General features: G+C 46.0%; 1 long non-coding RNA gene across 5 annotated transcripts; it reads left to right on the plus strand.

Annotated features, from left to right (window-relative positions):
* The first annotated feature begins 8,877 nt into the window (after window positions 1-8,877).
* LOC115896939 lies at window positions 8,878-23,934 on the plus strand. 5 transcript variants are annotated; one of them, XR_004056876.1, is made up of 4 exons: window positions 8,878-10,046; window positions 10,205-10,333; window positions 11,136-11,237; window positions 23,805-23,934. It is a non-coding gene; the product is annotated as an uncharacterized LOC115896939 (long non-coding RNA). The 5 variants fall into 5 exon arrangements; XR_004056875.1 differs by lacking the exon at window positions 23,805-23,934 and adding an exon at window positions 11,487-11,594; XR_004056873.1 differs by having other exon boundaries at window positions 10,205-11,237.
* Window positions 23,935-26,028: the final 2,094 nt, after the last annotated feature.

Below are 26,028 nucleotides of genomic sequence, written 5' to 3' on the forward strand. Positions count from 1 at the left end.
TCGGCCTCCCAAAGTGCTGGAATTACAGGCATAAGCCACCGAGCCTGATCCGAATGTCTAAATTTGTTTGTTTGTTTGTTTGTTTATCAAGACGGAGTCCTGCTCTTGTCGCCCAGGCTGGAGTGCAATGGCAAGATCTCAGCTCACTGCAGCCTCTGCCTCCCAGGTTCAAGCGATTCTCCTCCCTCAGCCTCTCGAGTAGCTGGGATTATAGGTGCCTGCCACCATGCCTGGCTAATTTTTGTATTCGTTGGCCAGGCTGGTCTTGAACTCCTGACCTTGTAATCCACATGCCTCGGCCTCCCAAAGTGCTGGGATTACAGGCCTAAGCCACCACACCTGACCAAGACAGAGACTTTTAACCTTTTGAACCTTTGAATTTTGAACCAAGTGAAAACATAAAATAAAAGATAATTCCGAGGAGAAAAATACAAAACAAAAAAAACTCATAGTGAAAACTTAAGGAAAAAAAAACTCACCCTGATAGAATTCTCTTACCTTCATTAAGAGAAAACAAAAATTGTCTAAAAATTATATCACTCTTTTTTTTTTTTTTTTGAGATGGAGTCTTGCTCTGTTGCCCAGGCTGGAGTGCAGTGGTGCGATCTCAGCTCACCTGCAACCTCTGCCTTAAGGGCTTAAGCGATTATCCTGCCTCAGCCTCCTGAGTAGCTGGGACTACAGTTGAGTGCCACGATGCCCAGCTAATTTTTGTATTTCTAGTAGAGATGGGGTTGCACCATGTTGACCAGGCTGGTCTTGAACTGACCTTAAGTGATCCACCTTGGTGCCACCCTGGACCTCCCAAATTTCTGGCATTACAGGCGTGAGCCACTGCTTCCATCCAAAACCCAACCTTTACAAGGGATTCTTTTTTTTTTTTTTTTTTTTCAGATGGAGTTTTGCTCTTGTTGCCCAGGCTGGAGTGCAATGATGCAATCTCTGCTCACTGCAACCTCTGCCTCCCAGGTTCAAGCGATTCTCCTGCCTCAGCCTCCCCAGTAGCTGAGATTATTGGTGCATGCCACCACGCCCAGCTAATTTTTAGTAGAGATGGGGTTTCACCATGTTGGCCAGGCTGGTCTCAAACTCCTGACCTCAGATGATCCACCCTCCTCGGCCTCCCAAAGTGCTGTGATTGCAGGTGTCAGCCACCACACCTGGCCTTTACATGGGATTCTAATGGTCTAATACGACAGTTGTGATTTTAGTGAGCTCAGGATGCCCTCTGGTGTCCATGTGGGCTCAAGGATGTGATATTTTGAAAAACACTTGTAATTCTGGGGGACACGTAATTGAAGCCATTTGCCAACTTTTCAAGATTCTCATTCGTTTTTGTTTTGTTTTGTTTTGTTTTTGGAGAGCAGAGTCTCGCTCTGTTGCCCTGGCTGGAGTGCAGTGGTGCGATCTTGACTCACCTCCGCCTCCCTGGTTCAAGCGATTCTCTGCCTCAGCCTCTAGAGTAGCTGGGACTACAGGTGCGTGCCACCATGCCCGACCAGTTTTTGTATTTTTTGTAGAGGCAGGGTTTTACCATGTTGGCCAAGGCGGTCTGGAACTCCTGGCCTCAAGTGATTCATCAGCCTTCGTCTCCCAAAGTGCTGGGATTACAGGCATGAGCCACCACGCCCCGGTCCTTTTTATTTTATTTTATTTTATTTTATTTGAAACAGAGTGTCACTCTTTTGCCTAGGCTGGAGTGTTGGTGGCCTGATTTCTGCTCACTGTAACCTCCACCTCCCTGGCTGAAGCGATCCTCCCACCTCAGCCTCCCAAGTGGCTGGGATTACAGGCGTGAGCCACCAAAGATTCTCATTCTTAGCCCATTCTGTTATCCCTGTGAGTTTGCTAATAGTTGTCATACTGGGTCACCTTGTATTTGGATCAGAAGGTACACAAGGAGATCCGAGGGTCTCCTCTGCCTCATAGTGCTCTTCCAGTCCTCTTCTGATATTAGAGATCAAACCAGGTTGCCTTAGGTCAGTGGTTCTCAAAATGTAGTTCTGGGACAAACAGCACTGGCATCACCTGGAAACTTGTTAGAAATGCAGTTCTTAGCCAGGCACAGTGGCTCATGCCTGTAATCCCAGCACTTTGGGAGGCCGAGGCAGGGCGTATCACCTGAGGTCAGGAATTTGAGAACAGCCTGGCCAACACGGTGAAACACCGTCTCTACTAAAAATACAAAAAGTTAGCTGGGCGTGGTGGCAAGCACCTGTAATCCCAGCTACTTGGGAGGCTGAGGCAGGAGCATCGCTTGAACCCAGGAGGTGGAGGTTGCAGTGAGCCGAGATTGCGTCATTGCACTCCAGCCTGGGGGACAATAGCAAGACTTAATCTCAAAAACAAAAACAAAACAAAAAAAAGAAATGCAATTCTCTGGCCTTGCCCACACATACTATATCAGAAACTTCAGTTTGACCTCCCCCTACCCCTGGAGAATTCTGTTTTTCAAATCAGGCCTTTCTCTTTTTCTGTCTCTCTGTCTTAAGTCTCAATATTGAGTAGCTGTGATTTTGGAATAGTCAGATGTGGGACACCCTTTCTTGCCAGGAAGCACCGGCTCCTCAGTCAGCTGAGTCTGATTCTTGGCCTGGCCCAGGGAAATAAATTCACATCCTGGATTCTCAGCAGTGCTCTCTTGTCCCAGCTGCCTGTTGGGCTCCTACTTATACCTCAAAACATAGCTTGAACATTGTCTCTCTTGTGAACGTTCTGTGACTCCTAGGTCAGAGATGATGGTCTACTTGTGAGTTTGCAAAGTATGTGTACACGTCCTGCCAACCATTAGTGTTACAGTTTCCTTACTGATCTCTACCTGAGCAAGACTGGGACAACCCTGAGCGCAAGGGGGGTTTGGTTCCTCTCACCTCAGCCCCAGCTCCTTAAACACAATGCCTGGCACACAGTAGGTATTTGATAAATATTTACTCAATGAAGGAACCGCCTGCAATGGCCTGATGGACAGGAAAGTGGAATGAAAGCAGTCCAAAAGTGGCTGGAAAAAGATTTTCTAAATCCTGGTGCTGGGCACAGGGCCCCCTGAAGTTTGCTTTTGGAACCTTCCTATCTGTCTTGTTCTCCTCTCACCAGGCACATCCCTGCCCTCCAGAGCCCACCTAGTCACACACTACCTTTCAGGACTACCATCCACATCGGCCAGATGCAAACCCACAATGACTTCCTGCCATGGCTCCCAGTGCTCAGCTGCAACTCTGAGGCCCATTTCAGTGGGAGTCAGGAGCTTATCCAATGGAGGTGTCACTAGGAGTGACAATGGCTGGCTTTAAAGTTAGGGAAGTAGTGTTTACATTTCAAAAGAGAAGACTGCTCCACAAGGAATGTACACTTTTGATATATGCAGGGCTCAGGTCTTCAGGGGATAAATGAGGTCGATAGCTCCAGGAGTACTGGGACCTGCGCTCATTGGCTGACTGTTCCGCCCACCTGTCACTCACAGCCTAGGCAGTGAATGGGCTCTCACCTCCGTCTCTTCTCTGCACGCCCTGGATGTGGATGACCTGAGTGTGAACTCGCCTGAGCTCTGACCCTGGGTGCTCTTCCTGATGTTGTAGAGCCTCTGTGGGTGTGACGCATGCATAGGGGAGCTTCACAGGAGGCTGTGTGCCCTTTAAGTCTAAAGACCTACATTTTTTGGTAATCTATGTCAGGTGTTCATATCTCAGGGACTCAGATGCCCAAACTGTGAAAATGAGACAATCCATCCCATTTCTCAGGTGTGGTGAGATTAATTTTATATGACAACCAGTAATCTGTACATTGATCGTATTCTCAGTGTTGCCTTTATTACTCGGCCAATGCCTAGAACCCAAGGATGGGATAGGCCTTGTGGAGGAAGAGCTCCTTTCCTCCTTCTAAAGGCGCCATCAACAGGAATTTCCTTCAGGATAAGTTGGAAAAGAGCATTTGGGCTTTTTAATTAACATTTTAAATGTTTTTAAAATTCACAATAGATATTTTACCCTAAAATAAAGTAAAACTTGCTTAATTACAGAAAATGTGAAAAGTATATAAAAGCAGGGTCTCGCTCTGTTGCCCAAACTGGAGTGCAGTGGTGTGATCATGGCTCACTGCAACATCAAAATGCTGGTCTTACACGATCCTCCTGCCTCGCCTCCGGAAGCACTAGTTTTACAGGTATGAACCATAGCGCCGGCTCTTTCTGCCTTTCTTCAACACATCCTCCCAGGCTTCCCTCCTTTCTCCACTCTCCGCATTTGATCCCCAGTGTATGCCAACCTCGAGGCCAACACAGGTGACCGCGTCCGCCTGGGGCAGGTGAGGGAAGGACGCGAGGTGGCGCTGTTACCGCACTCTGTAAGCCGCAGCGCTCTGGGCCCAGCTGATCTTCTATCATTTCAGTGAACGTCACTCCAGATTTTTTTTTTTTTTTTTTTTTTTTTTTTTTTGAGATGGAATCTCGCCGTTGGCCAGGCTGGAGTGCAGTGGCGCGATCTCGGTTCACTGCAACCTCCGCCTCTCGGGTTCAAGCGATTCTCGTGCCTCAGCTTCCAGAGTAGCTGGGAATACAGTTGCCTACCACCACGCCAGGCTAATTTTTGTATTTTTAGTAGAGAAGGGGCTCCACCATCTTGGCCAAGCTTGTCTCGAACTCCTGACCTCAAGTGATCCGCCCGCCAGTGGCATCCCAAAGTGCCGGGATTACAGATGTGACCCACCGCGCTCGGCTGTCATTGCAGACTGATGGGGACCACACTCGGATTATAAATTAGGATCCTCACTGAAAGGGTGGGACCATGGGGGGCTTTTTCTTGGCCCCTTGGTTATGGGTTTTCTTCTGGGCGGCGGAGCCCGTTTCCATCAGAACTGCTCAGAGGCGGCCTCTGCATTCCTGGAGTGACGCAGCAGCAGGAAGCTTTTACGGATCCTAGAATCCGTGGGCGGCCTGTGGGAGGGACTGAGGCGCGTTTCCCTACTCACCCGGCCCCGAATCCACCGTAGTGCTGTTTCAAGCGAGTCAGATTCCAGATCGCACTGCAGCCCGGACTCGAAATTCCTGCCCCGCGGGTCTGCATTTTCACAGCGGCAGGTGTGAGTGACCCGCAGCTGGAGACCAGAAGCCTAAAGGCAGCTCCGCCCTCCCCAGCCCACAGCGCCGTTATTCCGTTTCTATATCAGTAAACACTTGTCATTTTTCCGTAGCCCGGGGCGGGGTGACCGATGATCTCAGTCCTCGCAGTGAACTCCGGGCCGCAGAATTCAAAACGCTTGCGTGCGCCGAGCGCAGCCCCGCCCTGGGTTATGTAAATGACCGCGCTGGGCCGTTTCTCTTTCTTTTCCGGACCCAGCAGAGGCGCCTCAAGTCTTCGAGGAGGAAGTCGCCTCTATGCTCGTGAGTCCAGGAATCTAAGGCGAGTGCTGAGGAAGAAAACGTTGTTGTTGGGGCGGAGCAGAAAGGGTGGGGTGGAGGGGGAGGGCTTTGGGCAGAAGACCTCGGAGGCTTGGAGGGGGAGGGGCACTCAGGCTTGGACCATGGGGAGTGACTCACCCAGAGCCGAAGACCATCTCGGTTTCCCCTAACCCAGAAAGTGTGGGATTGGCTTTATTTGTGCCTGTCACCACCACAAAGTGCCTTGGAACAAACCTTACGTATTATTATTTTGAGACAGAGTCTTGCTCTGTCACCCAGACTGGAGTGCAGTGGCGCCATCTGGGCTCACTGCAACCTCCGCCTCCCTGGTTCAAGGGATTCTCCTGCCTCACCCTCCTGAGTAACTGGGATTACAGGTGCACGCCACCATGCTCAGTTAATTTTTGTATTTTTAGTAGGCACAGGGTTTCACCATGTTGGCCAGGCTGGTCTCAAACTCCTGACTTCAGGTGATCCACCCGTCTCGGCCTCCCAAAGTCCTGGGATTACAGGTGTGAGCCACCGCGCCCGGCCGGGAAATATCTCTTACAGAAATAAAGGCAGTTGGCCGGGTGTGGTGACTCACCTGTAATCTTAGCACTTTGGGAGGGTGAGGCAGGCATATCATTTGAGCCTCAAGACCAGCCTGGGCAAAATGGTGAAGGCCTTTCTCCACCAGAAATACAAAAAATTAGCCAGGTGGGGTGGCTCGTGCCTGCAGTCCCAGCTCCTCTGGAGGCTGAGGTGGGAGGATCATCTGAGCCTGGGGAGGTCAAGGCTGCAATGAGCCATGATTGATCTACAACTACACTCCAGCCTGGGCCACAAAGCGAGACCCTGTGTCAAAAAAAAAAAAAAAAAGATATTTTCCACCTTGGATTGCTGGGTCAGGGGATGGTGGGTATTTTCATTCATAGTCTCAGATTACTTTCACAAACAATGGAAACAGTTTCCAGGCTCCTCAGCTTCTCACCTCCAAAATGCCTTTTTTCCTGTATCATTATCAGTCCTAAATGTTCTGGCTAATCAATTGAGCCACTGTTCATAGATTTGCAGGCCATTTGGATTTACCATTACTCTTTTTAATGAGGCTGAAATGTGAAGTTTATCTCAACCGCAAGGAAGTAATTCAGCAAGGGTCAGTGGTTTCACTTAACAGTCTGGCTCTGAGGCTGGCTGTGGCCCTGTTATCCACGGTGAGCAGGCAAGGGCTGTGAGAGGCTTGGACAAAGGCTCCACCCAGGAGAGATCTGGGTGGGCATTGGTGACCAGTAGAACCTAGGTGTCCTGGGCCAGTGGCCTTGGGGACTAGTCTTCTTCACCCCAGGCATCTTCTTTGTTCTGGAATGAGCCTGCCCATCCCTCAGGAAGACTGAAAGGAATTCGGTCAGAAGAATATTACTGACTTTGTCCAGACTTGAATTTATCAATAGAATTCTGAGACCTGTCATATCCTCTGAGTGAGCTCTATCCAGGTCCCCTTCCCTGAATTACTCCTGTCCTCTCCCCACTGACTGGGATGACACCTAATTTTATAACCTGCTCTAGCATCTTTGCTCCCACCGTAACAGTAAACTCCTTGAGACTGCTGGCATCTTAGGAGGTGATTAGATTCAGAAGAGGTTGAGAGATTGAGGCCCCTATGATGGGATTAGTGTGTCCTTTTAAGAAGAGGAAGAGACTGGAGCTCCCAATCTCTTCACCACTTAAGGATATGGCAAGAAGGCAGCTGACTGCCAGGCAGGGAAGAGGGCCCTCACCAGGAACTGAATCTGCTGGTTCCCTAACCTCAGACTTCCAGGGTCCAGAATTGTGAGAAACAAATGTCTGCTGTTTAACCAATCCATCGATGGTATTTTGTTATGGCAGCGCAAGCTGACTAAACAAGCACCAAAACCAAACCAGTAACTCCCCCTTTCCAGTCTCGGACCCAGTATTAAGGAATTCTGGTCACAGCGTTTATTCATCCATTTAACAAATATTTAGTAAGTGCTTCTGTGCCAGGCATTTTTCTAGGCCTGGTGATCATTTAATGAAAAGAGACTAGCACCTACTCCCTGATGCTTACAATCTGAAAGACAGACAATAAAGAAAAATATAATAACAGTAGTGGATTATATGGATGTGTTCCAGCAATTTATTGCTGGATAACAAATGATTTTAAGATATAAAAACGCCAGGCATGGTGGCTTATGCCTGTAATCCCAGCACTTTGGGAGGCCGAGGTGGGCGGATCACGAGGTCAGGAGTTCGAGACCAGCCTGGCCAGCATGGTGAAACCCCGTTTCTACTAAAAATACAAAAATTAGCCAGGCGTGGTGGTGGGCACCTGTAATCCCACCTCCTTGGGAGGCTGAGGCAGGAGAATCACTTGAAACCAGAATGCGGAGGTTGCAGTGAGCCAAGATCATGCCATTGTACTGCAGCCTGGGTGACAGAATGAGACTCCAACTCAAAAAAAAAAAAATTGTTTGTATGTGTGTATATATATATATATATATATATATAAAGAACCTTTATATTATCTCTCATTCTGTGGGCTGATTGGGCTCAGCTGGGCAGCTCTTCTGCTCCATATAACAGAGGCTGGGGCTGCCATCATCTGGAGCCCAGCTGGTCCAACACATTCAAGAGGCTCCTGCACAGGGCTGCAGTTGGTGCTGGCTGTTGACTAGGAACTCACTGAGGCTGTGAATCAGGTGACTTGGGTTCTCATCCACCTGCTCCTCCATGTGCCCTGGCTGCTTCTGGCTCCACATCTGGGGTCTGGGTATTTCAAGTGGCCAAGTTAGAACCACAAGGCATCTTATGCTGGAACCTCAGAAGTCAGGCAGCATCACGTTCCTCATGTTCTAGTCACCAAAGCAAGTCCCAAATCCAAAAAGAGGGGGATTAGGATCAGCTCTTGATAGGGGATGGCAGGGTCACATTGCTAAAGAGCATGGGGGATGGGAGATATTGTTGAGGCCATCTTTGGAAAAGGACTTTTATAGTTACAAAGTGATATGTGATAAAAAGAAAAAATAGGCCAGGCGCAGGTGGCTCATACCTGTAACCCCAGCACTTTGGGAGATCGAGGCAGGTGGATCACGAGGTCAAGAGATCAAGACCATCCTGGCCAACATGGTGAAACTCCGTCTCTACTAAAAATAGAAAAATTAGCTGGGCGTCGACCAGGTGCAGTGGCTTACACCTGTAATCCCAGCACTTTGGGAGGCCGAGGCGGGCGGATCATGAGGTCAGCAGATCGAGACCATCCTGACTAACACAGTGAAACCCCGCCTCTACTAAAAATACAAAAAATTAGCTGGGCGTGGTGGCGGGCACTTGTAGTCCCAGCTACTCGGGAGGCTGAGGCAGGAGAATGGCGTGAACCCAGGAGGCAGAGCTTGCAGGGAGCCGAGATCGCGCCACTGCACTCCAGCCTGGGCAACAGAACAAGACTCTGTCTCAAAAAAAAAAAAAAAAAAAAAAATTAACTGGGCGTGGCGGCACGCACTTGTAGTCCCAGCTACTCGGGAGGCTGAGGCAGGAGAAGTCGCTTGAACCCAGGAGGCAGAGGTTGCAGTGAGCCGAGATAGTGCCACTGCACTCCAGCCTGGTGACCGAGCAAGACTTGGTCTCAAAAAAAAAAAAAAAAGAAAATACAAAGTTGAAAGTTGACAATCAATGCAAGGTAATACAGGTGGCATTTTAAGTAGGGTGGTCATGGTGGGCCTCATGAAGGTGCCATTTGAACAGACTTGAAGAGGAGAGAAACTGAGCCATGCAGATATGTGCAAAGGAAGAACCTTCCAGAATCACCCTCATGTACCCCTATGCTCTGTACATACCCAGCGCTTTGCACTGAGGCAGACCCTAAAGCTGCAGTGGGAATGGAGGTGGATACACTTATGGAAAGAAAGACTTCTTCAAAGAATGGTGGCGACCCAGGTCTCCCCTTCCTGCTGTGGCTCTTAGAGGACCTGGAGTTGGAGAGGGGAAGTCACTGGCATGTGGAGGAAGACTAGGAGAGGAGGGGGAGGTCACAGTGTGTCCCACCTTCACTCCACCTCTCTGCTCTCTCTCTCCTATATCGAGTGCCTCCCTCCCCAGAGTTGTGGTCACTGATAAGGAGGACCCTGAGGGCAACCATACCTTGCCATGCAGAGCGGCTGGCTTCTCACCTGCCAACCTCACTCTGACCTGGCTGCAGGAAGGGAAGGAGCCAACTCTGGACTCAAGATTCAAGGGGACCAGACCCAGAGAGATGAGACATACCAGGGCTGGGCAGTTGTGGGGGTCCTTCCAGAGAGGAGCTGAGATACACCTACCTGGAGGGGCCCCAGGGCCTGGAGGGGCTCCTCAGTGTAACTGGGTGAGGTGTTTTCAGAGGACCAGGGTTGAGGGTGGGGGCATCTCATCCAGACCCTGCCCCCCTCTCTGCCCCAGGACCCAAGGCCCCCCCTCCCTCCCTCCTCAATGGAGATGCTGGGGATGTCCTTAGTCACCCTCTGAGTACTCACATATCATCCCTTATTTGGAAGTTTTTCTTGTTCTAACCTCCTTCCTTCCTGCTGCACCTTCTGCCCCAGCCCCAGGCTCTGGCCTCTCTCTCTCCTTTTCTACCGTCTAGCCGGTAATGACTCTTTTCCCACTGAGGAGGCAGCTCTAGGTGAGAGTCTGGGCTCTCGGTGAGGTTGGGAGAAGGAAAAGGCTTGTGGGCCAGGGGATGGGAGGGAGAATGGGCACAGCCAGAGCAGAAGTGAAAAGGTTGGGGGAGGCGATAAAGACAGATGTTTCCATATCACCATTTTTCTTTCATGGTTCAAGGGAGCTGTCCTTCCTCCAGGCCCAGGGAAGTGAAAAAAGAAGCAGGAACAGTGAAATACGCCACAGGAAAGAAAAATCTTAGTGATCCCTCCTGCTGTCTCTCTCCTTTTGTCTATTCTGGCAAATTTTGTAAGTGAAATTTGTTACCAAGATGTGAAAATCTTATTATAAGAAAGTCTCTAAATATTTGAGAATAAAATTATCAATGTCTCAGCTCTGCAGACTGAAAAAACAATCTTTACAAAATAAAATCATGTTTGGAAAACTTCTCCTCTGAGGGGTATCAAAGGCTTCACTGAATAAGCTCTAAGGAGGTGCTGAAATGACAGCCATTTATTTGCCTGTGTAAGCTCAGGCAGGTGTTGGAATTGAGGAAGGATAGGTAATGAAAAAAGTAACCATGTGCTTGGGGCACAGTGACAGTGATGACCACAGAATCAACACAATAAGCTCTAGCATTTGCATTGTAGTCCAGTTCATTCAAGCAAAGCTATCTCCAATAGGGAATTTACCCTGACAGAACATGTGCATTTTGATTTCACCTTTTCTGACTGACCCTTTGCTCATGACAATAGTGAAAAAATACAGCCCTGGGTGGAGATTTAAGATACTAATGAGTCGTGAGATGTATGAACATGCATGTACAGCTACTGCACATGTGCACCCAGAAGACCACCCAGAACATGCTTACTAGTAACCCCTCTTCCCACCCACCTCCTATGAATAACCATGTAAGACTCCCATAAAGGGAGTTTCTCTAGCAATAATCAATGCTGTCTCATCCATAGGCGCAGCCCGCCCTGAATCCTCTCTCTCAGGGTATACAGTTTATTTTGCACTTAACTTTCAAAATAGTATTTTTCCTTTGTAATAAATTGCTTTGTACTTCTCCTTTGCTGCATGTTTCTTGTTTAAATTCTTTTAAATGAAGAAGTCACGAACCAAAGTATTACAACAGCCATCAACATTTCTGGTGCCATGACTCAGACAGAGGTTTGTCTGCTTCATTGGTTTCAGTTCCCCTTCACTCCTGGTGAGTCCTGTGGCAGCCCCAGACCCCTGATTGACTATCACTGCTTTCCCCAGATCTATTCTATTAAGGTTTTGGGGGAGGACCTTTTAAATCACTCACATTATTTGAGCAACTGATTGTGATTGCTTTCCATTTGGCTGCTGCTTTTGCAATGTTTACAATTACCTTATTTGGATGGAACACCCTGATTATTCAGCCTTTGGACTCTTGCTGCTTCTGTTTCACCTTTTGTTTTACTGTCCCTCCCAGGACTGCACCTGATCAGTACTTATTGGCTACTGTAACTTTTTTTTTTTTTTTTGAGACAGAGTCTCACTCTGTCGCCCAGGCTGGAGTGCAGTGGCTCAATCTCGGCTCACTGCAACCTCCGCCTCACGGGCTCAAGCAGTTCTCCTGCCTCAGCCTCCCAAATAGCTGGGATTACAGGCGTGTGCCACCACGCCCAGCTAATTTTTGCATTTTTAGTAGAGATGGGGTTTCACTGTGTTGGCCCGGCTGGTCTCGAACTCCTGACCTCGTGATCCTCCTGCCTCAGCCTCCCAAAGTGCTGGGATTACAGGCGTGAGCCACTGCGCCTAGCACTTGTTAATCAACTAATCTCTTCAAAGATTTTTGTTCACCTTGAGGGACACATTAGATCTACTTTGCCAGCAGTGCCCATTGCTCCAGGCTGTGTGTGTTCCGAGACTCCTTCAGGAGACGTTCCAAGAGGCCCTCCATGTTGAGTGCAGGATGTGTGGCCACATGGATGTGTCTTCATGGGGACTACAACTAGGCATTCCAAGCATGATGACTGGACATTAAACATGGCAGATCAGTGAAATAAGGAAGGGCTTATTGGCGAGACATCCAGGCCCTCTGCCTGGCAGCAAGAACCACTTCATTCAGCTTGGAGACAGTCTAGCACCATGTGAGACCTAGAATGGTGCATGGCAAATGCCCATGACCTCCCAGGACTTCAGTTTCATTGGGGATTCAAAGGAACAGCCTGGACTCCATTGTTGTCCAGCTCAGCTCACGGGGATGCGTGTGACCTCCTGGATTTTGGTACATGTTTCTGTGGTTGCAGGATTCTCTTGGTACCTAGAGAGCCACCTCCTCTACTGTCACTGAAACGCCTCTAGGGTATATACTAAAAATTGAAATATTTTGAAACAGTATAAGTTAAAAGATAATAGGCCGGGTACGGTGGCTTACACCTGTAATCTCAGGACTTTGGGAGGCTGGGGTGGGCAGATCACCTGAGGTTGGGATTTCAAGACCAGCCTGACCAACATGGAGAAACCCCGTCTGTACTAAAAATACAAAATTAACCGGCTGTGGTGGTGCATTCCTGTAATGCCAGCTACTCAGGAGGCTGAGGCAGGAGAATCGCTTGAACCCAGGAGGTGGAGGCTGCAGTAACCCGAGATTATGCCATTGCACTCCAGCCTGGGCAAAAAGAGCGAAACTCCATCTCAAAAAAAAAAAAATAAAAGATAATAAACAGTGGCCAAAGAATAAAACTCTTGATACAATCGTCACCATTTTAAGGCTTAAAGTTTTCTTTTCCATCACCGAGTCTCTCCCTTTCCTCTCATTCTTCCACTTATAAATCTCGATAACAATTCTCCTCACCCACTGTGACTTTGCTCCCTTCGGCTGATTTATCAGTTCATCCTGATGGCCTGATGGGTGACAAGCAGAGGTGAGGACTTCGAAGTCCACACCAAGTAGATCTAGTTCACTGTGGCCCTCCCTGACAGGGGGCTTGTGAAGTTGGCAGGGCTTCGGTCCAGGCTGTGCAGTATGGGAATCCTCATTTGCAATGTCTGGAGATCTTCATTTTTCTAACTAGTAAGAGCCATCTTGTTATGCTTGCACTTCTTTGCATTTCACCCCCTTTGAATTCTGTCCTCCCATGAAAATTTATTGTCCTTTTTGATCCATCTATATTCATAGATTTGCATTTGCTTTCCTTTTGTCTCTAACCCATAAGACTCATAAAAATTATCCTAAAGTTTCTTTCTTTATGCTGTGTATGTCAGGGCTCCTCTGCCTTTGGTGAGAGCAAAGGGAGTTTTGTTTTTACCCATAAGAAAACTTTTTTTTTTTTTTTGAGATGAAATCTTGATCTGTCACCCAGGCTGGAGTGCAGTGGCCTGATCTCGGCTCATTGCAACCTCCACCTCGCTGGTTCAAGCAATTCCCCTGCCTCAGCCTCCCAAGTAGCTTGGATTACAGGTGTGCACCACCACTCCTGGCTAATTTTTTTATATTTTTAGTAGAGATGAGGGCTTCACCATATTGGCCAGACTGGTCTCGAACTCCTGACCTCAGGCAATCTGCCCACCTCAGCCTCCCAAAGTGCCGTGATTATAGGTGTGAGCCACCACGCCCGGCCCTGGAAGAAAACTTTAATTGCAGGGTGAAATATATTTTCCACCAAATTCCCCTTATAAGACCTAGAAAGCCTAATGGACATAGCTACTTACATGTCCTAAGCTGTTATTTTAAGGCCGAAATTAAAACATTAAGGGCACATATAAGGTTGGCCGTTACTAACCTGAAAAAAAAGATAAATGAATGTTCCATGATTAGGTCTTTTCAACAGTGCATGGTCCCAAACAGTACTGTTTTACAATTAGAGATTTGTTTGTTTTTGTGTTTTTTAATAGAAAGAAAGGAAGGACGGGTGTGGTGGCTCATGCCTGTAATCCCAGCACTTTGGGAGGTCAAGGCGGGGGGATCACGAGGTCAGGAGTTTGAGACCAGCCTGGCCAATATGGTGAAACCCCATCTCTACTACAAATACAAAAATTAGCTGGTCATGGTGGCACGCTTCTGTAGTCCCAGCTATTCAGGAGGCCGAGGCAGGAGAATCACTTGAACTCGGGAGGCGGAGGTTGCAGTGAGCCAAGATCGAGCCACTGCACTCTAGGCTGGGCAAGAGAGAGAGACTCCATCTCAAAAAAAAAAAAAAAAAAAAAAAAGAGGATGATCAGGGATTCCCCAAGGGCCCAGAGGGAACCTAACGTTATTCCCCTTACTAACCAGACACCTCTATATTAAGACAAGTCTCTTAAAGACTGATATCAAATATATTATGCTCATGTTATTCAAAAGAGTTCTGTAATCCCAGCACCTTGGGAGGCCGAGGCAGGTGGATCATGAGGTGACGAGTTTGAGACCATCCTGACCAACACGGTGAAACCCCATCTCTACTAAAAATACAAAAATTGACTGGGCATGGTGGCTTGGACCTGTAATCCCAGCTACTCAGGAGGCTGAGGCAAAAGAATCATTTGAACCTGGGAGGCGTAGGTTATAGTGAGCCAAGGTTGCACCACTGCACTCCAGCCTGGGCGACAGAGCGAGACTCTGTCTCAAAAAAAAAAAAAAAAAAAAAGAATTTTGGGAAATCTAACATAATTAATGACTCTATAATAAGAAATATACCATCTGGGTGCAGCAGTGGCCCTTTGGGAAGCCAAGGTGGGTGGATCACTTAAGTTCAGGAGTTTGAGACCAGCCTGGCCAACATGTTGAAACCCTGTCTCTACTAAAATTATAAAAATTAGTCGGGTGTGGTGGCACGGGCCTATAATCCCAGCTACTTAGGAGGCTGAGGCAGGAAAATCACTTGAGTCCAGGAGGCAGAGGTTGCAGTGAGCTGAGATCACACCACTGCACTCCTGCCTGGGTGATGAGTGAGACTCTGTCTCAAAAAAAAAAAAAAAGACCTCCTACCAACAACTTTCCTCCCTTACAATCTAGTCCAGGATTACTCTTCAAACCTCTTAAAGCTTGTACTCCTAGTAGTCTTTCCTCACTTGACACACAGTCTTCTGCACCCCATCCATATCAGTTTGTTCACCAAACACTCCCTGAAGAGTCCAGTCCTGCTGGAACAACTCATAGCAGGGTATCCTATTGCCCACCTAAAACAAAAAGCAACCTACGCTCACTGTCTGTGTCTCCCTGTCTCAGGTAACATAGAGAAACAACCAAATCCTCTTAGAAACCTACTTCATTAGTCTGTTCTAGATTTCAGGAAAAAGTCACAAAACTAGTCATAAATCCCCAAGTCCTAATAAATTAACTGCTAAACATAACTTTTGGTGTCTTTAGTTACCAAGGACAGAGTGGAAAAGGCACATAGAGACCAAAGGGAAGAAAAGAGAGACAAAAGACAGGCCCAATTGTTGGCCTTCACTCACTATGCAAAAACTCCCACCTCCAGGTTATCCTGGGTGGAACCCAAAGGCTATTGCTGCATTTATTTATTTATTTATTTATTTAGAGACGGAGTCTCGCTCTGTCGCCCAGGCTGGAGTGCAGTGGCCGGATCTCAGCTCACTGCAAGCTCCGCCTCCCGGGTTCACGCCATTCTCCTGCCTCAGCCTCCCGAGTAGCTGGGACTACAGGCGCCCGCCACCTCGCCCGGCTAGTTTTTCGTATTTTTTAGTAGAGACGGGGTTTCACCATGTTAGCCAGGATGGTCTCGATCTCCTGACCTCGTGATCCGCCTGTCTCGGCCTCCCAAAGTGCTGGGATTACAGGCTTGAGCCACCGCACCCGGACCTATTGCTGCATTTATAAAAAGCATGGACACTGGAGCTAAATAAGTAACAAAGGCCTTCAGGCTTGCAAACCCTCTGGAGCCTATCATCAATGTGACAAAGAAGGGCAATGAATGGAAGAAGGACTGTCTCCAACTCTGAAGGGAGGAGGGACTCCTAATTCCTTATTGTCCCTGGCTAAAGACTAAAGAGACCAAAGGCAAACAACAGCTATGTGGCCATCAGTCCCAGTCACAGCAATGGAGCCTCAGGTGACCCTGGACATGACAGGCAAAAATTTCAATATCCTTTTAAAGACAGAGGCTGGCCTGTCAGTTCTCACTTTCTGCCCTGGGCCTCTGTCTACCAAACACGTCACTGTCATTGGTGTTAATAACAAATTCCAAACTAGGATTTTCACTCTACCACGCAGCTGACCAACTTCTGCTGCAGTAAAACTTAGGAGTATAGGCCTTTGGTGTGTTTATCAAAAATAAAAAATGATTCCTTTTAAGTCATCACAGAAACTTGATACAAAGACTCCAAGCTATTCCTATGAAGCACTGGAGGATCTAAGGCTCCTGTCCAAAAGCAGCCAAGACCCAAAACATTAGGCAATTAATGTCACCTCAGCATAAGCTTCTGTTCAAGAAAACAACTCACAGTGACATGTGATGTTTTCATTTTTTTCTTATTTGCTTACTGCATTTTAGGCGCTCTTAGTAAAATGACCTTATCTGCTAAAGAAATAATAAACCGTACTACTAGCTTATAAAATCACTCATCTGGCCGGGCGCGGTGGCTCACCTGTATCCCCAGCACTTTGGGAGCCGGACGGGCGGATCACGAGGTCAGATATCGAGACTCATCCTGGCTAACACGGTAAACCCGTCTCTCAAAATACAAAAAACTAGCTGGCGAGGTGGCGGCGCCTGTATCCCACTACTCGGGAGGCTGAGGGCAGGGAATGGCGTGAACCCGGGAGTGCGGAGTTTTGCAGTGGAGCTGAATAGCTGGCCATATTTTTCTCAGCTCCAGCCTGGGTGACAAGCGAGACTCCGTCTCAAAAAAAAAAAAAAAAAAAAAAAAAAATCAGCTCAGCTTTGCTGGCTTAGCATGACTAACAAAAGTTAAACATATGCAAAACCTGTGTCTCAGGAAGAATGGGCCAACATTTCCATACACCTCCTGGCACAAATTTTGGACCATAATATGGGAATATCTGGCTAAACAAACAATACAAAGAGAGTTCCTTGGACCTGGCTACTGCCAGTTCAAACTTCCATTTTTGTCTGTGAATAGCAGCTTCACTCTGCCATGGGGAAAATTGCTTTCTTACCTTGCTTTTAACCCAGAGCAATTCCCTTCTGCCTTTACAGCAACCATGCCAGTTTCACTCCTTTTATAGAAAAACTCCACGAGAGAGTCAGTGTATCTAAACCTTTCTCACAGAATCATTTATACACCTCATGATAGAACCCTAAAAGGGGAACCTTATTTCAAAAAACTTATTAACACCACTCAACTCTACCATCCTCTAATTAGTCCAGTGACTACCAAATTTCCATTACTTTTACCACCTCGATGCAAAATGCTTTTGCAGCACAAATTTCACCATCACATAGAATTTGTTTGTGTTGGCCAGGTGCAGTGGCTCACGCCTGTAATCCCAGCGCTTTGAGAGGCTGAGGCGGGTGGATCATGAGGTGAGGAGATTGCGACAATCCTGGCCAACATGGTGAAATTCCGTCTCTACTAAAAATACAAAAATTAGCTGGACATGGTGGCATGTGCCTGTAGTTCCAGCTACTTGGGAGGCTGAGGCAGGAGAATCGCTTGAACCAGGGAGTCAGAGGTTGCAGTGAGCTGAGATCGCACCACTGTGCTACAGCCTGGAGACAGAGTGAGACTCTGTCTCAAAAAAAAAAGAATTTGTTTGTATTTGTGGATCTTCAGCACATCTACAACTCCCTCCACAATGAAGGGATGATGTCCCATCGTTTACATTTCCCCTTATCTACCTTTTGCATTGGCTAACACATCTCTCCCTTTCCCCATGTACCAACATCACAAGATCCACCTCTGAGCAGGATTCCTTGTTCCCTTGGGGTTAGTGCTATCCTCTCTATTGGGACTAGCAGAGCCAGCCACAGAGACAGAGCCTTGGGAATCCAGCATGAACTGTCTCAGGAGACCACAGTGGCCCTCTGACAAACAGCAGAGAGCCTCACCAGACTTCAGCAACAGCTGGACTTCCTGGCAGTCCTACAAAACCGAAGAGCCTTAGACCTTCTCACAGCCGGACAATGAGGAACATGTTTGTATCTAAAAGAAGAATGTTATTTTTGCATCAATCAAATTATGAATACATATATAATAGCATTTTCTTGGAACAAGAAAATCATTACCCAGGCAGACAAAATTGAATATTTAGGAGCATCCATGGGAACTTGGAAGCAATGGCTGTTCCCTTTAACAGCCATTATATAACAGCCCAATAACCAAATTGCTCCCTTTAACAATGCCAGTCATTACCATATGTTTAGCTCTAACTTTTGGTCCAAATTTGTTTAAAGTGCTGATTTCCCAGTCTGGCCAACATGTCGAAACCCTGTGTCTATTTAAAATACAAAAAATTAGCCGGGTGTGGTGACAGGCGTCTGTAATCCCAGCTACTTGGGAGGCTGAGGCAGGAGAATTGCTTGAACCTGGGAGGCAGAAGTTGCAGTGAGCTGAGAGCTGAGATTGTGCCATTGCACTCCAGTCTGGGCGTCAGAGCCGCACTGTCTCAAAAAAAAAAAAAAAAAAAAAAATGCTGATTTCTTGCTCTGTCACCTATAGCAAATCCTGGTTCATGTGACGGTTTTGCAAGGCTTCCAACCTTTGGCTGCTAATGAGCTATCTCACATCTTGCCCACCAGTCCCCTGAAAGACATGGCTTACACACTGTTACATTAGGCAGGAAAAGACTTCAGGGCCCAGGTTAGGCAAGGAACAATGCCGCACTCAGCAGGAAGCAGCTCTGGAAGAAATGACCTAGCCTCTCATCCTCCCATGTGACTGTGGGTCCTAAGATCTTTTAGGGAGGAATTGAGGCAGGATAGGGAGTCAAGGAAGTAACTATGTCCTTGGGATGCAGCAACAGTGATAACCATACAGTCAACACAATAAGCTCCAGCATTCACATTGTAGACCAGCTCATTCAAGCAAAGCTATCTCCAGTAGGGAATTTACCCTGTAGAGAGCATGCGCATTTTGATTTTACCTGTCATCAAACTGACCCTTTGCTCATTACAATAGTAAGAAACACACCCCTGGGTAGAGATTTAAGATGCTTATGAGACATGAGATGCATGAACAAGCATGTATAGCTACTGCACATGTGCATCCAGAGGACCACCCATCCAGAGGACCATGCAGAACATGCTTACTAATAACACCTCTTTCCACCTCTTTATGAATAATCATGTAAGAACCCCATAAAGAGAGTTTCTGCAGCAATTATCAACGCTGTCTCATCCTTAGGAGCAGCCCACCCTGAATCCTCTCTCTCAGGGTATACTGTCTACTCTGCACTTAACTTTCAAAATATCATTTTCCTTTGCAATAAATTGCTCTGTACTGCATCTCCTTTGCTGTGTGTCTCTTGTTTACATCTTTTAAATGAAGAAGACAAAGACAGAGGTATCACAGGTGTCATCAACAGAACCTCTATGTCCTCCTTAGGAAAGTGAAATGAGCACCCAATGCCCAGATTTTGGTTATGATACATCATTCTCCAATAAAAGGAACCAGGACTCCTTAGAAAAATAGCTGGTTCTAGGAGTGAAATAGGAAAAATGCAAGATGAGCCTGGAACATCTTGAAATGTTACAAAAGAGCTGGGCAGGGTGGCTCACGCCTATAATCCCAGCACTTTGGGAAGCTGAGGCAGGCGAATCACAAGGTCAGGAGTTTGAGACCAGCCTGGCCAACATGGTGAAACCCCATCTCTACTAAAAATACAAAAAATTAGCCAGGCATAGTGGTGGGTGCCTGTAATCTCAGCTACTTGGGAGGCTGAGGCAGGAGAATAGCTTGAACCTGGGATGCAGAGGTTGCAGTGAGCCGAGATCACTCCAGTACACACCAGCCTGGGTAACAGAGCAAGACTCCATCTCAAAAAAAAAAAAAAAAAAAGAAAAGAAGAAAAGAAATGCTGGAAAAGAAGAAGCCTCCACCCATTCCACAACCCACACCACCAAAAAATGAGGGCAGGTCAGAGTGACACAGGAGTCAACCTGAAAGAGCTCCCTATGGACAAAGCTGCAATAATTTGAGCAACAAAGTAACAATAGTATTGGATTATAACCCAAAATATAAAATAAATATCCATTCCATACTAAAATTCATAAATGATTGAGTAAATAAATAAATAGGGAAGAAGGGACAAATCTTCCTTACAGAAGAATTCCAAAAAAAATATTTTAAGAGAAACCCCCTTCCAGGGGGTGGAGCTTTATTTCTCTCAGCTTGATGTGGGTTGGACTTGTCAACTTGCTTCCAAAGACTTGCGTATGAAAAGGGAAAAATAGTAACCTTACAGTAGAGAAATGTGGCAGATGCCACCTTAACTAAGCAGTCAGCGTCGTGTTAACATCTTGCCCCCCAGAAATGATGTGATGAAGACACTCTCCACTATGGTATTCTTCCCTTAAACCCATAACCCCAATCTAATCATGAGGCAGCATCAGGCAAACCCAAAGTGAGGGACATTCTGCAAATTATCTCTCCAGTATTCTTCAAAACTTTCAAGGTCATGAAAATAGGTAAAGACTGAGAAACTCACAGATCAGAAGAGACTAAGGAGGCCTAAAAACTGAATGCATTGTTGTGCCCTGGATTGGATCCTTGAACAGAAAAAGGACATTAGTGGAAAAACTGGTAAAATTCAAATAAAGTCCATGGTTTAAATAATAGTATTATACCAATGTTAAGTTCTTAGTTTGTTAGTCTTGACATGGTTTTGTTAGATGTTAACTTTTTTTTTTTTTTGAGACGTAGTTTTTTGCTCTTATTGCCCAGGCTAGAGTGCAATGGTGCGATCTCGGTTCACCGTAACCTCTGCCTCCCGGGTTCAAGCGATTCTCCTGCCTCAGCCTCCCAAGTAGCTAGGATTACAGGCATGCGAAACCACCCTGGCTAATTTTGTATTTTTAGTGGAGACAGGGTTTCTCCATGTTGGTCAGGCTGGTCTTGAACTCCCAACCTCAGGTGATCCTGCCCACCTTGGCCTCCCAAAGTGCTGGGATTACAGGCGTGAGCCACTGCTCCTGGCCTAGATGTTAACATTAAGAGAAGCTGGGGTATTTGAAAACTCTATGTTCTAACTTTGTAACTTTTCTCTAAATCTCATATTAATCTGAGATTAATTGATTTAAAAAGTAAGATGAAATATACATATTTAAGATAAATAGAATCAGTAAATTAATAACATTTCAAAACAGAAAGCATTGGCCTATATGGTTTCACTAATGAATTCTACCAAACATTTAAGGAAAAACATACCAATTTTCCAAAAGATAGGCACAGAGGAAATATTTTCTTTTTTCTTTTTTTTTTTGAGACAGAGTCTCACTCTGTCACCCAGGCTGGAGTGCAGTGGTGTGATCTCAGCTCACTGCAACCTCCGCCTCCTGGGTTCAAGGGATTCTCCTGCCTTAGCCTCCCGAGTAGCTGGGACTACAGGCATGTGCCACCATGCCTGGCTATTTTTTTCTTGTATTTTAGTAGAGACGGGGTTTCACCATGTTAGCCAGGATGGTCTTGATCTCCTGACCTTGTGATCTGCCTGCCTTGGCTTCCCAAAGTGCTGGGATTACAGCTGCAAGCCACCACGCCCGACCTATTTTTTCTAACTCATTTCATGAGGTCAGCATTACCCTAATTCCCAAAGACTTTACATGGAAAGAAAACCACAGACCCATATCTTTCAAGAACATTGAAAAATTCTCAACAACATATAAATAAACAAGATTCACAATATATAAAAGCAACTATACATCCTAGGTATACAAAGTTGGGTCAGCATTTGAAACTCAATTGATGTCATCCATTACATCAACAGGCTAGAAAAGAAAAATCACATCATCACATCAATAGATGCAGAGACTAAGGTCAGGACGAGGCAAGTGATGACTTTCTCATCACTGCTTTCCAACATCATACTGGAAGTCCTAGCTAATGCAATAAGACAAGAAAATAAAATAAAAGGTATACATAATGGGAAAGAAGAAATAAAACTGTCTTTGTTCACAGATGACATAATTTTCTATGTAGAAAATAAAAAGAAATTCATAAAAAATCTCCTGGAACTAACAAGCAATTATAGTAAGATTGCAGGATAGAAAATTAATATGTAAGCTGGGTGTGGTGGTGCCCACCTGTAATCCCAGTGCTTTGGGAGGCTGAGACGGGTGGATCACCCGAGGTCGAGAGTTTGAGACCAGCCTGACCAACATGGAGAAAACCCGTCTCTACTAAAAATACAAAAAATTAGCTGGGCATGGTGGCACATGCCTGTAATCCCAGCTACTCTGGAGGCTGAGGTAGGAGAATTGCTTGAACCTGGGAGGCAGAGGTTGCAGTGAGCCAAGATCACACCATTGTACTCCAGCCTGGGCAACAAGAGCAAAACTCTGTCTCAAAAAAAAGAAAGAAAGAAAGAGAAACAAAACAAAAGAAAATTAATATGTAAAAGTCAGTTACTGTCCTATGCACCAGCCAGCAATAAATACATAGAATTTGAAATTTAAAACACAATACAATGTACATTAGCACCTCTCAAAAGTGAAATACTTGGGTACAAATATAACCAGTTTTGTGCAAGATCTATATGAACAAAATAGTAAAACTTTGATGAAAGAAATCAAAGAAGAACTAAATAAATGGAGAGGTAGGCCAGGTGCGGTGGCTCATGCCTGTAATCCCAGCACTTTGGGAGGCTGAGGTGGGTCGATCACTTGAGGTCAGGAGTTTGAGACCAGCCTGGCCAACATGGTGAAACCCTGTCTCTACTAAAAATACAACACTTATCTAGGCGTGGTGGTACGTGCCTGTAATCCCAGCTACTCAGGAGGCTGAGGCAGGACAATCACTTGAACCCAGGAGACGGGGGTTGCAGTGATCTGAGATCACGCCACTATACTCCAGCCTGGGTGACAGAGGGAGACTCTGTCTCAAAATAAAATAAAATAAATAAACAAACACATGCATACATACATACATAAATGGAGAGATATGCTAGATTCAAGAGCAGGAAGAGCCAATATTGTTAATATGTCAGTTCTTCCCAACCCTATCTATAGAATCAGTGCAATCCTAGTCAAAACCCCAGAACGTTGTTTTGTGTATACTCACAAGCTGATTTAAAAATTTATACGGAGAGGCAGGGTGCGGTGGCTCAGGCCTGTAATCCCAGCACTTTGGGAGGCTGAGGCGGGTGGATCACCTGAGGTCAGGAGTTCAACACCAGCCTGGCCAACATGGTGAAACCCCATCTCTACTAAAAATACAAAAATTAGCTGGGTGTGGTGGTGGGCACCTGAAATCCCAGCTACTTGGGAGGCTGAGGCAGGAGAATTGCTTGAACCCAGGAGGTGGAGGTTGCAGTGAGCTGAGATCATGTCTTTGTACTTCAGCCTGGGCAACAGGAGTGAAACTCTGTCCCCCACAACCCCCCCAAAAGAAAAGGTTTATATGGAGAGGCAAAAGGCTAGTCAGCACAATATAGAAGGAAAACAAAGTCAAAGTACTGCCACACCTGACTTCAAGACTTTCTATAAAGCTGCAGTAATCGAGACAGATAATTGGTATAGTCATTGTTGGAAGCAGTATGAAGGTTCCTCAAAAAATTAAAATATAAAACTACCATATGATCCAGCAATCCTACCACTGAATATATATTCAAAGAGAATAAAATCTGTGTGTTGAAGAGATATCTGCACTTCCACGTTCATTGAAGCATTATTCTTTCTTCTTTCTTTAGAGGTGGGGTGCCACTGCATTGCCCAGCTTGGTCTCAAAATCCTGGCCTTAAGTGATCTTCTTGCCTCAGCCTCCTGAGTAGCTGGATTACATGTGGGAGCCACCACACCTGGCTGCAGTGTTATTCTCAAGAGCCAAGATATGGAATCAACCTAAGTGTCCATCAATGGATGAGTGGATAAAGCAAATGTGGTATATATACACAATGGGATACTAGTCAGTCAACAACATGAATGAATCCAGAAGACATTACGTTAAGTGAAATAAACCAGGCACAGAAAAACAAACATGATCTCACATATATATGGAGTGCAAAAAAAGCCAAACTCATACACATGGAGAGTAAACTGGTAGTTACCAGAGGCTGGGAGGTGGGAAGAGTGGGGAGGGGTAAGCAAATGACACAAAATTTCTTTTTTTTTTTCTTTTTTAAGACAGAGTCTTGGCTGGGTGCAATGGCTCACACTTGTAATCCTAGCACTTTGGGAGGCCGAGGCAGGCAAACTGCCTGAGCTCAGGAGTTCGAGACCAGCCTGGGTAACACAGTGAAACCTCAGCTCTACTAAAATACAAAATAAATTAGCCAGGCATGGTGGCATGCGCCTGTAGTCCGAGTTACTTGGGAGGCTGGGGCAGGAGACTTGCTCAAACCCAGGAGGTGGAGGTTGCATTGAGCTGAGATTATGCCACTGCACTCCAGCCTGGGAAATAGAGTGAGACTCTACAAAAAGATAGATTCTCTCCTTGTCACCCAATCTGGAGTGCAGTAGCGTGATCTTGGCTCATTTGCAGTCTCTGCCTCTTGGGTTCAAGTGATTCTGGTGCCTCAACCTCCTGAGTAGTTGGGGCTATAGGCATGTGACACCACACCCAGCTACTTTTTGTATTTTTAGTTTCACCATGTTGACCAGTCTGGTCTTGAACTCCTGACCTCAAGTGATCCACCCGCCTTGGCCTCCCAAAGTGCTGGGATTACAGGCATGAGCCACCACGACTGACCAACACAAAAGTTCAATTAGACAGGAAGAATAAGTTTAAGAGATCTATTGTACTTTATGGCGACTAAACTTAGTGACCACATATTGTATATATTAAAAATTATAAGAGAAATTATTTGAAGCATTATTACCACAAAAAGTATGTGAGGTAATGTATATATTAATGACTTGCTTTAGCCATTTCACAATGTATACATGTATGAAAACAAGATGCTGTACACCCAAATATAACTTTTATCTGTCAACCAAAATAATTTAATTTTGAAAAGACAGTGTGGTATTGGCAAAAGAATAGACAAATAGATCAATGAAACAGAATAGAGAGCCAAGAAATAGACCCACGTAAATACAGACAAAGGAGCAAAGACAATATGATAGAGAAAAGACAGTCTTTTCCATAAATGGCACTGGAAAAACTGGACATCCACATGCAAGAAAAGTGAAATGAAAAGAGCTCTCTCGAAATGTTGTTGTGAAGGTCATCTGTGACAGGAACAAAAAGTGCCCAGCAGGGTCTCTGACAGTTAGCAAACTCCCATATTACTCTAATGACTGGACTGCAATATCCCTTAGCCCCATCTCCATAAAACTTTCCTATGAAGGCTACAATGATTCTTGTCAATCATGCAGTCCTACTAACCTGCTGGGTAGGATACAATATCGAAGGGGCCAGTGTACTGCCCTCAGGGGGCTCTGTGGCCTCTTGACCTTGTGGATGATGCTGACCATATGTTCTGCTTGTCCCTGGCTGAAGACAGGCCCCTCCTGCAGAGGTCAGGCATGAATGCACATCTGAGTAAGACTCTATTATGACTCAAGAATAACAAACATAAATAAATAAACATGATAGCATAAAACTAGGTTTCATTTTCTGCTGCTATAATGGAATACCACAAATGGACAATTTATTAAAAAAGGTATTTCTTATAGTTCTGGAGGCTGGGAAGTCCAAGAGCATGGTATCAGCATCTCGCGGGGGCCTTCCTGCAGCATCATCCCATGGTGAAAGGTAGTAGGGCAAAGGGGCCAAACATACTTTCTATCAGGAGCCCACTCCCACAATAATGACACTAATCTATTCAACCTAATCAACTCTTAAAGGTGTCCCCTCTTAGTACTATCAGAATAGCAATTAAATGTCAACATGAGTTTTGGTGGGTCACTCAAACTGTCAGAGGCATGTGAACCAGAGCAACTCAGTCTTGATTAGGAGCTGGGTAAAATAAG

The sequence above is a fragment of the Rhinopithecus roxellana genome, chromosome 4 (assembly GCF_007565055.1).
Source record: "Rhinopithecus roxellana isolate Shanxi Qingling chromosome 4, ASM756505v1, whole genome shotgun sequence".
Classification (NCBI taxonomy): Eukaryota; Metazoa; Chordata; class Mammalia; order Primates; family Cercopithecidae; genus Rhinopithecus; species Rhinopithecus roxellana.